The following is a 12,526-nucleotide window of genomic DNA, read 5'->3' as shown; positions in this document are numbered from 1 at the left end:
GTATTGTGGTAGGGGGAGAGAAACACCTAATATCCTTGTATGCTGACGATTTACTACTATATTTGAAATATCCGGAGGAAAATCTTCAGTATATTCTAGAGGTTATGGAAAAGTATGCAGAACTGTCCGACATAGCGGTGAACCCCTAAAAATCGAGCATGTTCCCATTGGGGAGCTACATAGGAGCCCCTCTGGAGCGGTTGCCAGTGTTGTCCGTACCTTGGGCGACTGATTCCTTCCGCTACCTCGGAATAGATGTGTATCATTCGGTGGAGGGGGAACACTTGCATAATACCGAGGTGGCTGTGAAAACAATCCAAACAAATATGAAGTTTTGGGAGAAGCTGCCGCTGGCGATGATGGGATGGGGGGTGATGCTCAAAATGGTGGTCCTGCCCAGGCTGTTACATTTTTTTAGTAATATACCATACTTGATACCAAAAAAGTTTTTTGTCAAACTGAATAGCATGTGCAGGGACTTCCTATGGCATGGCACTCGCAATAGAGTGGCGCTATGAAAGCTGCAGAACTTCCATGATAGAGGGGGCATTAAGCTGCCGAATTTTGAGGCCCATTATGTAGCTAGTCAGTTGCAATATGTAACTAAATGGCTCTCTGATGAGGTAACTCCTGAATTTAGGCTGTTTGGGCAGGACTGCACCCCGTTTACCTAAAGGAGATTATCTGGGTGCCTAGACTTGAAATTAAAGAACGCCCGGGTATGATGTTGCTTGGGTGGAAGATGTGGCGCAGAGTATGCCAACTGATGGAGAACCCGTACCCGTGTTCCCCACAGGTGCCACTAGTCGCCTTAGCTGGGGGAGACAACCAACTCAGAATGATAATTAGGACCTATTGGGAATCGGTCGGGCTGGTCACATTGGGAGATGTATAGCAAGAAGGGATTATGAAAGATTTCGAAGAACTGGGAGAAGAGGCAGGTTTGCACAGAGGTCAATATGTCACATATCTTAGGCTAGTGCAGACTATTCGTAAAACCTGTCCAGAGACTGTACTGACGGAGGAGCCAGATGTCCTAATGGGAACAATATATGACATATCAGAAGGAGGGCACAAGATCTCTAGGCTGTATGAGATGGTGATGACCCGAGTGGGGAAGGATTTGACTCATTTGAGGCTGGACTGGGAAGCGGAGGTGGGGGCACAGATGATCGGTGAGCCTATATGACCCCGAAGAGAATATCTAAGTTTGTAAACGCAGGAAGACAAGCATGCCCAAAATGCGATGAAGAAGATGCTGATATGACACACATGTTCTGGTCTTGCCCAGTGGTTGAAGCTTTTTGGGGGGAAGTGGCACGAAAACTAGCGGATAAAGGGGTCACGCTCAACATAGATACGGCCTGGGCCTGCCTTTTGGGAGGGTTTCCCAGACCACGGAATACTAAACATGTTGGTAAACTGAGGGACCTGGCATATGTGCTTGCTAAAAGAAGGATTGCCATGGGCTGGAAGCAGTGCCACAAGCCACCGGTTGAGGTATGGTGGCGGGACTTGCAAAAATGGGCAGAGGCTGAAACGGTAGTGTGGCAGGAGGCATGTAGCAAGTGCGGGGAAGAAGAAGTGGGTAACCTGATGGCTTGGAGAATGTTAATAACAGGACTGTTTGGCACATTGGTGGATTCTGCAGCTTCGGAGGCGATACCCGGCCACAAGCAGCAGATACAGAACGAGAAACGCAAATAAGCTCTTGAGGGGGGAGGGATTTGGGGAGCAGTAACGTGCGTTAATTGATGTTCACGAGTCTGTTGTAAATAATGCTGCAAGTTTGGTTTGTATTGTTTATTTGTTTTCAAAATAAAAAAAAATTATTATGAAAAGGGGGACAAAGCACATATTATATTAGGAGCCAATCTTAAGGGCCAAAGAGAGGAAAGATCAGTCGACAGAATTAGAAATGAGAGGGGTACAATATATAACAAACCCGAGGACATTGCACAGCACTTTGGCGAGTATCACGCCTAACTGTATACAGCAGAATGCATAGGTGTCGAGAAAGAATCCCGAAATTACTTTGACCGGCTCACCCTCCCCACATTCAATTTAGAGGAAAAAACAAGCCTTGAGTCTCCCATAAGTGACAAATAAATAATCAAACTATATTTAAATTAAGAGCAGGATTGGTACCCGGACAAGATGGATACACACCCATGTTTTTACAAAAGACACCGCCCTTTACTGGTTCCTTTTTTGGTCAAGCTCTTTAACAGTAAATTAGATTGTGGGACGGCCCCACACTCATTCACACATGGGTGTGATATAGTTCTCCCAAAGGAAGCTAGAGACAAATTGAACTGCGGATCCTATAGACCCATATCGTTATTAAATGTTGATGCCAAGATTTACACTGCTGTCTTGGCTGAAAGACTAAACATAGTTCTCCCAAACCTCATTTATAACAACCATGTGGTCTTCATTAGAGGCGGGCAGGGAGCAGACAACATCCACAAGAATTGATAAGAATTGCCATTCTACCCTGCCTAAGGCCTTATCGGCGTCGATAGATAATAACATAGGGACTTCTGTCTTATTGGTTATCCCGGCAAAGATGTTTATGGAAACATCATTGCCGGGATCACCAATAAGACAGAAGACCCTATGTTATTATCTATCGACGCCGATAAGGCCTTAAAGAGGGTAGATGGCAATTCATGAAACACACCTTAAGGAAGACGGGAATCGACACCAGATGGCTCGCAGGAGCCAAGGCATTGTACCAGAATACAAAAGCCAAGTTCATAGTGGGCTGAGTAGCCTCACCAGAATTTCAATTTTCTCGCAGGCCTCTACAAGGATTCCCATCATCCCCACTAATATTCGGCCTAACATTAAAGCCACTAGCAGTATCCACAGAGCAGATATAGGGAATAAAGGTTGGGGTGAAAGAATATAAACTGGCCTTATATACTGATGGCATACTAGTGTACATAACACCCTCAGGCTCTTCGATCAATGTATTCTTCATGGCTGTGGTGGAATATAGGAATCTATCCGGGTTTAAAATGATTATAACAAAGACGCTTGCGATACCGTTGACAGACAACACCTCCCTCATAACAGAGAACCTATCTCACCAAGACATACTCTTGCCAATCAAGTCTGGTCCCCTCAGAGCTGAAATCTGCAAGGGTTATTCCCCTTCTTAAGAAGTCCACTCTTGATCCCACGGTCACTGCTAATTTTCGCCCTAACTCTCTGCTCCCTTTCCTGTCCAAACCTTTGGAATCTCTTATTACTCCCCTTCTGTCCTCTTTCCTGGAATCTTCTAAAATCCTTAACCCTACTCAGGCTGGCTTTATGCCAGGGAGAGGTACTGAAAGTGTGGTGGTGTCTGTTCAAGACAACATGTCCAGGTTAGTTGACGCGGGTGGAGTTGGGGCTTTGATTTTGTTGGATGTGTCAGCCGCTTTGACATGGTCGACCACCCCATTCTGCTTTCACGCCTGGCTCAGATTGGGATGTCTGGCCAAGTCCTTGCTTGGTTCACTTCTTTTCTCTCAGACCGTACACAAACCCTTGCTAGGCCCCTTTTCTCTCTTCCTCTTGCCACCTCACCTGCGGTGTCCCACAGGGATCCTCAATTTCCCCAATTTTGTTCAATATCTATATCTGGGCGCTGGTCTGCCTCATCCGCTCTTACGGCCTCAACTGCTACTCTTATGCTGACGACACCCAAATCCTGATCCGACTAGATCAAGATCAGGCCGAGGTGTTGTCATGCCTTCACGATTGTTTGAGAACCGTTGGCGATTGGATGGACCAGAATTGGCTCAAACTTAATGGCGATAACACAGAGGTACTGGTGGTGGGGTGCCCTCCGGTCTCCCTACTGTGGACCTCTGCTTTCTGGCCCACCTCTCTAGGCCCTCTTCCTAGCCCAGTTAGTAAAGTGAAAAACTTGGGCGGCATTCTTTCTGCCTCCCTTTCTATGTCCAACCAAGTTACTGCTATGTGCCAAGCGGCCCACCATCAGATCAGGGTCCTTAAGAGGGTCTTGCCCATGATACCAGAAGCCATTCGCCCCCCTGTGGTGGCGGCGCTAATCCTCTCGCGGTTGGACTATTGCAACTCTCTATATCTGTCGCAGCCGATTGGCCTAATACAGCGGCTTCAGCGCATGCAGAACTTGGCGGCCAGGCTAGCTACTGGCACTCCTTATGGTGCCCACATCTCTCCAGTACTTCGCCGACTGCATTGGCTTCCGGTGGGCCAGCGTGTCCATTTTAAGTCACTGTGTATTGTCCACCGGGCGGTCCACGGCCAAGGAGCTGAGTTTCTGCAATCAAAATTCATCCGCTACACTGCTGAACGTGATTTACGCTCCTCTACCACTAATCTCCTTGTTGTTCCAAGGTTCAACCGTGAAAGGGTCGGTGGTAGAGCCTTCTCCATCGCTGCTGCTAGACTCTGGAACAATCTTCCATTGGCACTGAGAAATGCTTCCAACCATCTTGGTTTCAGAAGAGCACTTACGACCATTTTGTTCTAGCTCTCCGCTCTCTCTGGCCTGGAGCAGCTTTCCTTTCTAGCGCCATGATGCCTTCGGGAACCGTGCGCTCTACAAGTTTAAATAACATAACATAACATAATATACAGATTCAAACTGTCAGTATTAAATATCTCTGGGTATATATTACTTCGAACCTTGACAATATGCATGGGACCAATTATCCGCCCCTATAGGAGAGAATTAAAAAAGACCTACAAAACTGGTCAAAGATTAATGGTATCATGGGCGGCACGTCTCACCGCAATAAAATTGAATGTCTAACCAAGGTTACTATTTCTGTTTCCAGCACTACCCCTGATCCTGCCGGCTTCCTTTTGTGATGACATTTTAAAAAACAGACTCACCTTCCTATGGGCAGGAAAGAGACCTAGGGTAGCATATAATACTTTGATGTTACCCAAGGAGAATGATGGCGCAGGTTTTCAAGACGTTTACGTATATTAACTCCTTAACTGCCAGGCTATTAAGCAAGTCTATACAAAAAGGATGAGCATACTCGTCCTTGGCACTTAACGGTGAACGGCCCAATTTCAGGTATCGATGGACCATCTAAGAGAAAATGGAGAGAGGCAGTGGGTAGCCATGGAGAATTGACATTTCACACCTGTCACTCTGGGTAATTGGCTATGGGCCCCTTAAAGGGGCTTGCCAAATAAAATAAGTTTGCACCCGGTACTTTCAGTACTCTGGCATCTTTGGAATAACTCCAGGGAAATCTAAGGTGTAACATCTTGGCCGTCTCCCCTCCGTCGCATATGGGCCCCACCACATAAGAGATAAAATCATCAACCCCTCGAGATTTCAACCATATTATGAAGCAGGTCTGATTAGAGTAGGCCAAATGTGGAAAGAAGGTAATCTCCTGCACAAAACAGAATTAGAGAGTGTCCTCGGGATACCCATTATTAGTTTCTTGATTTATCTTCAATTAAAAGGGGTCCTGACTGACCAGTGTTAGACAAACAACTTAAAATGCCCTTTGACCCCTGACCTGATTTGAACATGTCCTCAACTCATCCACAAACACGAAAAGCCTTATTTCAGCATTATATGATTCCTTGTTAACCAGGGGTCACATAGCCGATCCAAGTACCCAAAAGCAATGTACCACTGACCTGCAACTTCCAAAGGAAACAGACATTTGGCAGACAGTCTATAAAGTGGTCTGGTCCTCCACCATAGCGATGCAATACAAAATGCACAATAGTAGGCTCCTTTTTAGATAGCACCTATTTTTTTTATTGATTGTAGTTTCGTACGAAACCTTTTAACAAAAAAGAGATGAATTCTTCCACTTATCACATCATAACACCTATCGTCAATATATTTCTTGTTTGGGAATCTATTAGATTACTACCAGAACAAATAGCAGCATTATCACAGGAATGTCCTCAACTCGTTCTTTCAGATCCTATGAGTTTGTCCAAATAGTTGATAGTTGCACAAATTAACATATCGTTTCGACCGGCAATTAGTGAGTTCCACTAATCTTCGCTGTTGTTGTTATGTGAGACAAAGGACCCCAATGCAGTGGTTCATTCCGTGGTTAGTTCCAGACATTCGATAACCAAATGTCGAAGTGATTCTACGCCTTTGTCCCGAAATCGACAGATGTTGTTTGAAATATTGGTTTCATGTCTAAGGAATAGCATTTCTTTAGTTGGTTACATTTTGAGCCTCATCCGAAGAAACATATCACGATGGTATCTAGATGGAAAACATTGAAGATACTTCGGAACCTGATTTGCTGCACGCATGTCATAATTTTGTAATACACTTGATTTCAGAATCTGGCGTTTGTCAATGCTATTACTTCAGTCATAATTACTCACTTTCTTTTTGACTGCACAGGGCTTATCGCACAAAAGTTCTGTTGATGCACCAATGTGGTTGAGATTAGTTAACACGACTTTAGATCAGAGCTGGAATAGGCCATTGTAAGAACGTGTTAGAGATTCTTTCAATAAGTTGTAGGGTGCTATGGATCCTGGAAGTATCAGTTTTCTGTAGAGAGAAAAGGATTTCCATAGGATCGATGAATTTAAAGATTGGAGACCAAGTTCGAATCTAATTGCAGTTATGGAGACAAATTTAGGCAATCTCAAAACCTTTCGTCAGAATTGTGCTTCTAGCTTGTCCCAAATTTTTGGATCGATGTTAAAGCCGGATTCACCGCCAAAAGTGATCGCTGCAATCACTTTTTGTCGATAGAACAAAATGACTGGCATCATGGTGAATTTGCCAAATTCCTGATGTAGTTTTGCTCCCTGTTGAGCAAATGTGTTCATCCTTACTTTGAGATCTTCAGTCCAATTCCATTCTCTGATGGATTTATTAAAGATTACTCTGAGATACCTAATGTTATCCGTTCTGGCTAATGATGTCTGGTCGACAGACCACTTAACGTGTTTATTCCTGGCGCCTTGTTGGGGACCCAGGGCTATGATCTTGGACATATCTTTATTTATGATAGCACCTATCTCTCCAAAGGCTCTCCAACATGTATCCTAACGTCGGTCCTCTGTGCTGGAGAAACATGTTCCAGTATGTGCTGGAGACCTGCACCTACTGGCACATGTGGAGGGAATGTCCTTCAGCACTAAGTTAATGGAGAGAAGTGTTAGCCTGGATTAAGGGCCTAGACAACACAAACAGAGACATATCACCACTACTAACACTGTTCAGCATTGAAGATCGAGTGTGCGCCCACTCGCTATTATCACAAATGCATTGAAACCTATTCTTAGCGGCCAGGGTCTGTATTACTCTTCAGTGGAACAGGAGCCATCTTCCGACACATCGGGAATGGCTAGTCATATCACACGAAATAAGCGAGATGGAAAGCCTTAATGCAATATTGTTGGACACACATGCGCACATCAATGTAGAATGTCTACTGTTCATAGGATACTATAGATCGTTCATGGACGGGGACCACCCAACATGTAACACCCATGTCGACCAGACATCCACGAACAAAAACACACAGTGTACCGCATCCTGATGGATGCTCAAACATCCTGACAGAACGTCCACTAGACACATGCTGCGACAATACCATCCCACTCCTGTATAGTAAGTCAATTTCCATCAATGCAACTAGAGAGAAAGGGAGGAGAATTCGATGATGGCTAAAGGCTAGGAATGGCAAAGTTGGATAATGTAGACAACATGATGTTTGCAGATGTACTAAATTTTGGAGATATTATTTTGAGTTGAATTGCACTGAAACTATTTCTCCCCAAAGCTTTTCTTTTTCTATCTTGTTATCCCTGAAAACATTTCAATAAAAACATTTTTTTTAAATGTATCTATAAAGCGCTGCAATCCCGCAGGCATCAGAGCGCTGTAACAAAAACACATTAAATACAAAAAAGGAAGCAACACACCATCAACACAATGTGTATAACATACTAAAATTAATCATAATGCAGCCCTTCTCAACAGGAAGTACAAACCCTCTGGCTAGTCCACTATAGGTTTCAAGTTTGATGAACCTCAGGGCACATACTTGCAATTACTAAGGTAACTTGGCAAGTTACTAGCGCCACATCCAACCAAGACACAATCCCTAATTTTTTGGGTACACCACTCATCAATTTCCAACCTACGTAAAATGTTCAGATCTGTGCATCTAAGCACCCCTGGCCCAGTCTGTTGACAGAGCTAGGCCAGAACTTTGTTCCTTAGTGCATCTCTAGGTTCTTTCCTAGCTGGCTTCTCAGTGTTTGTCATGGATGATAGGAATTTCATCATCACCAAGTCTTGTAAAGTCTTGTCCTTAAGCTCTGGAATTGAAGACTTCCTCACTCAAAAAGGTTTTAGGGATAGATGAAAAATTGCTGCCTTTCACAGGTTGACCCGGCCACCAGGTCCTATCTTGGACTTCCTAGAGTCCACCAATAATGGTGGGTGTAGATCTCTCACTCTCTCTTCTACTCTAGAGGGAGAAGTGAAAAGCCCAGCTATAGGATCAGAACCAATGATAGGACCCAAATCATTGGGTGTTAGCTGTGTAATTAATGGAGCCTAGTTCCCATCACTCGATGGAGAGTCAGACAGGACAGGAATGTCAGAATTGGCCAGATGATGTTGCATCAACGGAGGGATTAAGGAATCCGTTTCACATAGTTTATCCACTTTCAAAATGTGATAATTCCCAACACAGTTATCCAACGAGTCCATCCAATTACAAAAATCATCAAGGTTTTGACACAAGTTTCATTGTTTAATTATTTTGGCCTTTACCAACGCCCTCAGGAGTGGTCTACTCCTGGGCGTTATCGTCCGGATTGGCCACTGCTACAACTGTAGGGGTAATTTGAAGCTGTGGATTCATCTCGAACCCCTTTGTGTCTGAGATGGCTATTATAAACAGGGGAGGCAAAAGTGTCCCCCCTGTATTAGTTAATGAATTAGCACAGTTGGCGACCTCGTCTGTTGTCCGGTTAACCATGAAACAGGCTGACACATTTCTATCATTATTCTAAGCACTGGTAACACTGGCCTCCGGGGACAAATTCGCCCTCTCCAAGCACAGTATTTGCCTCCTGCAAAGGCTCAGTGTCCGAACCTTGGATAAACGATCCCCCTTCAAAATCATAGAAGAGGCCCTGGGAGTTGCTGCTATAGTCTCCATAGCCCGTACCCTGATCGCACTGGGGCAGTAAAGTGGATAATGGTAATTGTGGTTGGACCATTAGTCAGGGGGGCTGCAGGCTTTTTTGGCAGTGACCCCCTTTCCCTTTTTTCTTCCCCCATGCATGCCATATTAGAGGGAAAGGAAACGCTTGGAGGGAAGTGTTCCGTTACTTACAGAGGAACGCCCCACAGGAGACAGGCGGCAAATTGTTGGCACACTGTCCGAAGCAGGAACCCCTCTGGATCCAGAACTCAGCTCCTCCTGGTCCTCGAAGCCCCCTGGGCCTAAAAGCTATGGGGAGACGCACATAGCTGCCTCTGGTCACACAGCCCAGTAGCCACAACCATTGCCGCTGTACTCACCCAAGGATTAGAGAAAGGAACCCAACAATGGGAGGAGCGGAGCGTCAGGCCACACTGCCACCTAGAGCGTCAGCCGCCTTTGACATCTTCCATCTAAGAGGCCTTCTGTTGTATTCCATATGATCATAGTGCACAGTCCAGTCATATACACCTTTATACCCTCTCCAGCAAACAATAAAACATAGTTTGAAATCAAGTCAGAGACAAAATAGATGTCGTAAGTACATACTTAACCTATTCCAATTGATCTACAATAGCTAGATCCTCAGGTTTGATTTCCTCTTCAGGTATCTGAAGCCACTCCTCCTGGAACCTTTCATTATTTTCTCTTAAATGTCTCTGAACTTGGCATGGTCATCTCTGGCCTTAGTAATTTGCTGTTTGACTTGATATCCTTTCTAGGAGGTACTCTCTTCCTTTTATCCTTCTAGATATAGACCTGGTTCTTGTTGGGTATTTCTCTCTCTTAATGTGAATTTCCTCTTTAGGTAACTGAGGCCTCTCCTCCTGTGGCCTTTTGTTAGGGTATCCCTTCATATGTCTCTGAAATTGTCACTTTCCTCTCAGAATTATCTCACTTGGTTTCTCATAGTCTTGTGTCTAAGGCTGGCAATGTTTAGCAATGCATATCCTTCCCAACCCTCCTCGGTGCGCCCTTCTACCCCCACAAATGGGTTCTAGCTTTCTCAACTTTTCATATTCAACGTGAAAGTCAATGTGATAGCGTTCATCTGATCCCTGTAGCCTCCCCCTTCTCTTAATCATCCTGGTACTTTCATCCAGCGTGGGCTGATTTACCAGGCTCAGCTTTGGGATTTATCTGCTATCGTCACTTCAGTTTTCTTGCCTTCATTGCAGGCTTGCTCCCGTGCTTTCTGGACGCTCGGCACAGGCTTGCCAAATGTAGGCTTTGTTACTAGCTTCTGCTAAGGGTTCAACGTTCCCTGCTGGGTCCCAGACCCGCCAAGGCACAGCCGTGGCAACATCACCAATTGCGAGGGTCAGCTCGTCTTCATGCATACAGCGGCTTCACCACTGCTCTCTCTACCAGACTCCTGGTGTCTTTGCTTGTCTTTACCTATTCTGCTGGCTCTTGTCGGACCTGCAGCTGCACTCTGCTCTGCCCTTCCAGGCCGTGGATACGTCAGAGGGTTGCCCCAGCGTATAGCTGCCTCTCCTCTTCCATATCCGGTTCCTTCCTTTTATGGATTGTCTCATGGGAAAAGGGGCACGTCGCCTCCATTCATGGTTTGTTGTCTGTCTAGCATTACTTGAAGCCAATAGATATGAATCCACATTAATGAGGTTTGGGGCCAGTCCCATATAAACAGATAGTCGGGCTGATATAGGGAGATCCACTTGGGAATGGGAGTCCTTGTCCTCTAGAGGGGACTCACTCCCAGTGAGGTCCCACTTGCGCAGGCCCTCAGGGAGGGTCTTGCTAAGCAGGCTCACCTCCCTAGCCTCAAAAGGGGTGTCTCCCCCATGGAGAGAAGGGGCAAACACACTAGATTAATTACAGTCATAACAGTGTGTCAGAAAAGGTGTGTCATAGGAGCATGTGTCATAACAGTGTGTATGGTAAGAGCATGCGCATAAGACTGTGTGGGCCTCATTACACGGTAGGCGGTAACCATGGCGCAATTAGCGCCATGGCTACTCCTTACCGCCTTATGGGTCCGGCTAGGCGGTATGGGGACTTACCGGGTCATTCAGACCCTTGAGGACCCGTTAAGTCCCCATGCCAATTGCCATTTCCCAATCCCATTCGAGCCCCCATAGGGCTCAATGGCAATGGGGAAAGAGCTAATAACGGTACCGCTATTAGCGGTACCGCTATTTGCTCTGACGTCCCTCAGCGGGTCCCATCCTTAACGTGTGGTCTGACCACACGTTAAGGACGGGACCCGCTGAGAGACCTCGTAGTAGGGCGGTAGGGGATTACCGGCACCAGTGCCCTTACCAGTGCCGGTAATCCCCTACCGCCTACCGTGTAATGAGGCCCTATGTCTTAGGTGTGAGTGTTGTAAATGTGAGTGTCTTAAGTATGCCGTAAGTGTGAGTGTTGTGTTTCGTAAGAGCTCTTGCTCTAAGTGCATATGTCTTAAGTATGTGTGCGTGGGTGTGTTTGTCATGAAAGCGTGTGTAGTAAGAGCCTGTGTTGTAAGTGTGAGTGTTGTAAGTTATGTTGTTAGGTGGTATTTGTATAGCGCCTGCTCTCATGGGTATGGCCTCAAAGCACTGTGAGGATTTGTGAGACCATAGTCTGTGTTGAAAGTAAAGAGGAGTGGTCACTTGTGTGTGTGTCTATTTTACAGCCAGATGGACCGTAGCTAGAGAATGGGTAGGTCTCTGACAGCAGCTGATATTACAAAGGCGTGGGAATGTGTACTGTGTCAAAGAGTTAAGCTATGTGAACAGCTGGATCACATTTTGCGTGGGACTCAGCTGTATTCTATGGGTCATAGCGTTGGGTCGATGGTGATGTATGCTAAGGGCAAGGTATAGCCCAATAGTGCATATCTGAAAGGTATGCTGTTTTGTTAATAGCTGGACCAAATATTTTTTGGGGGGTGGAAATTGGCTGCTTTATGAGGGACATCAGCACATGAAGATCCTGTGAAGAAGGATTGAGCATATTGGTTTTAGTCATGCGATACATATCGTACGAAGTGATATGATCCACCTAGCTGACTCCTCTTGTGCACCCCGAATTTCACTCCGAGAGTGGCCAGCAGTGAGCTCTCGAACTGGGCGTGAGATCAAGGTTAAGTGTGCCAGGGAGCCGAGGGGAGGAGCTAGGTTTTGAGTGGCTTTCTGAAGGTAAGCTGGTCCTCTATGCAGCAGATAGTTAATGGTAAATCATGAAGAAAAAAGGGGTGTCGCTGTGCCGTGGGTTTTCAACAGAGATGGGGGTTATTTGATTCCTGAAACTCCCCTGGTCAAGCCAATGTTAAAGCAATGAATACTGCAATATTTTGTTTTAAATCT

At 45.6% G+C, this 12,526-nt stretch overlaps 1 protein-coding gene across 2 annotated transcripts in view; it reads left to right on the top strand.

Moving 5' to 3' along the window:
• Nucleotides 1–12,526, top strand: part of LOC138524299 (adenosine receptor A1-like) — a 173,535-nt gene that overhangs the window by 81,846 nt on the left and 79,163 nt on the right. The window lies entirely within an intron of this gene.

Source organism: Ambystoma mexicanum, chromosome 1q (genome assembly GCF_040938575.1).
Source record: "Ambystoma mexicanum isolate Mex_15411 chromosome 1q, UKY_AmexF1_1, whole genome shotgun sequence".
NCBI lineage: Eukaryota > Metazoa > Chordata > Amphibia > Caudata > Ambystomatidae > Ambystoma > Ambystoma mexicanum.
The sequence above is the reverse complement of the archived record's forward strand: the minus strand, read 5'-3'. Positions and strand labels throughout refer to the sequence as shown.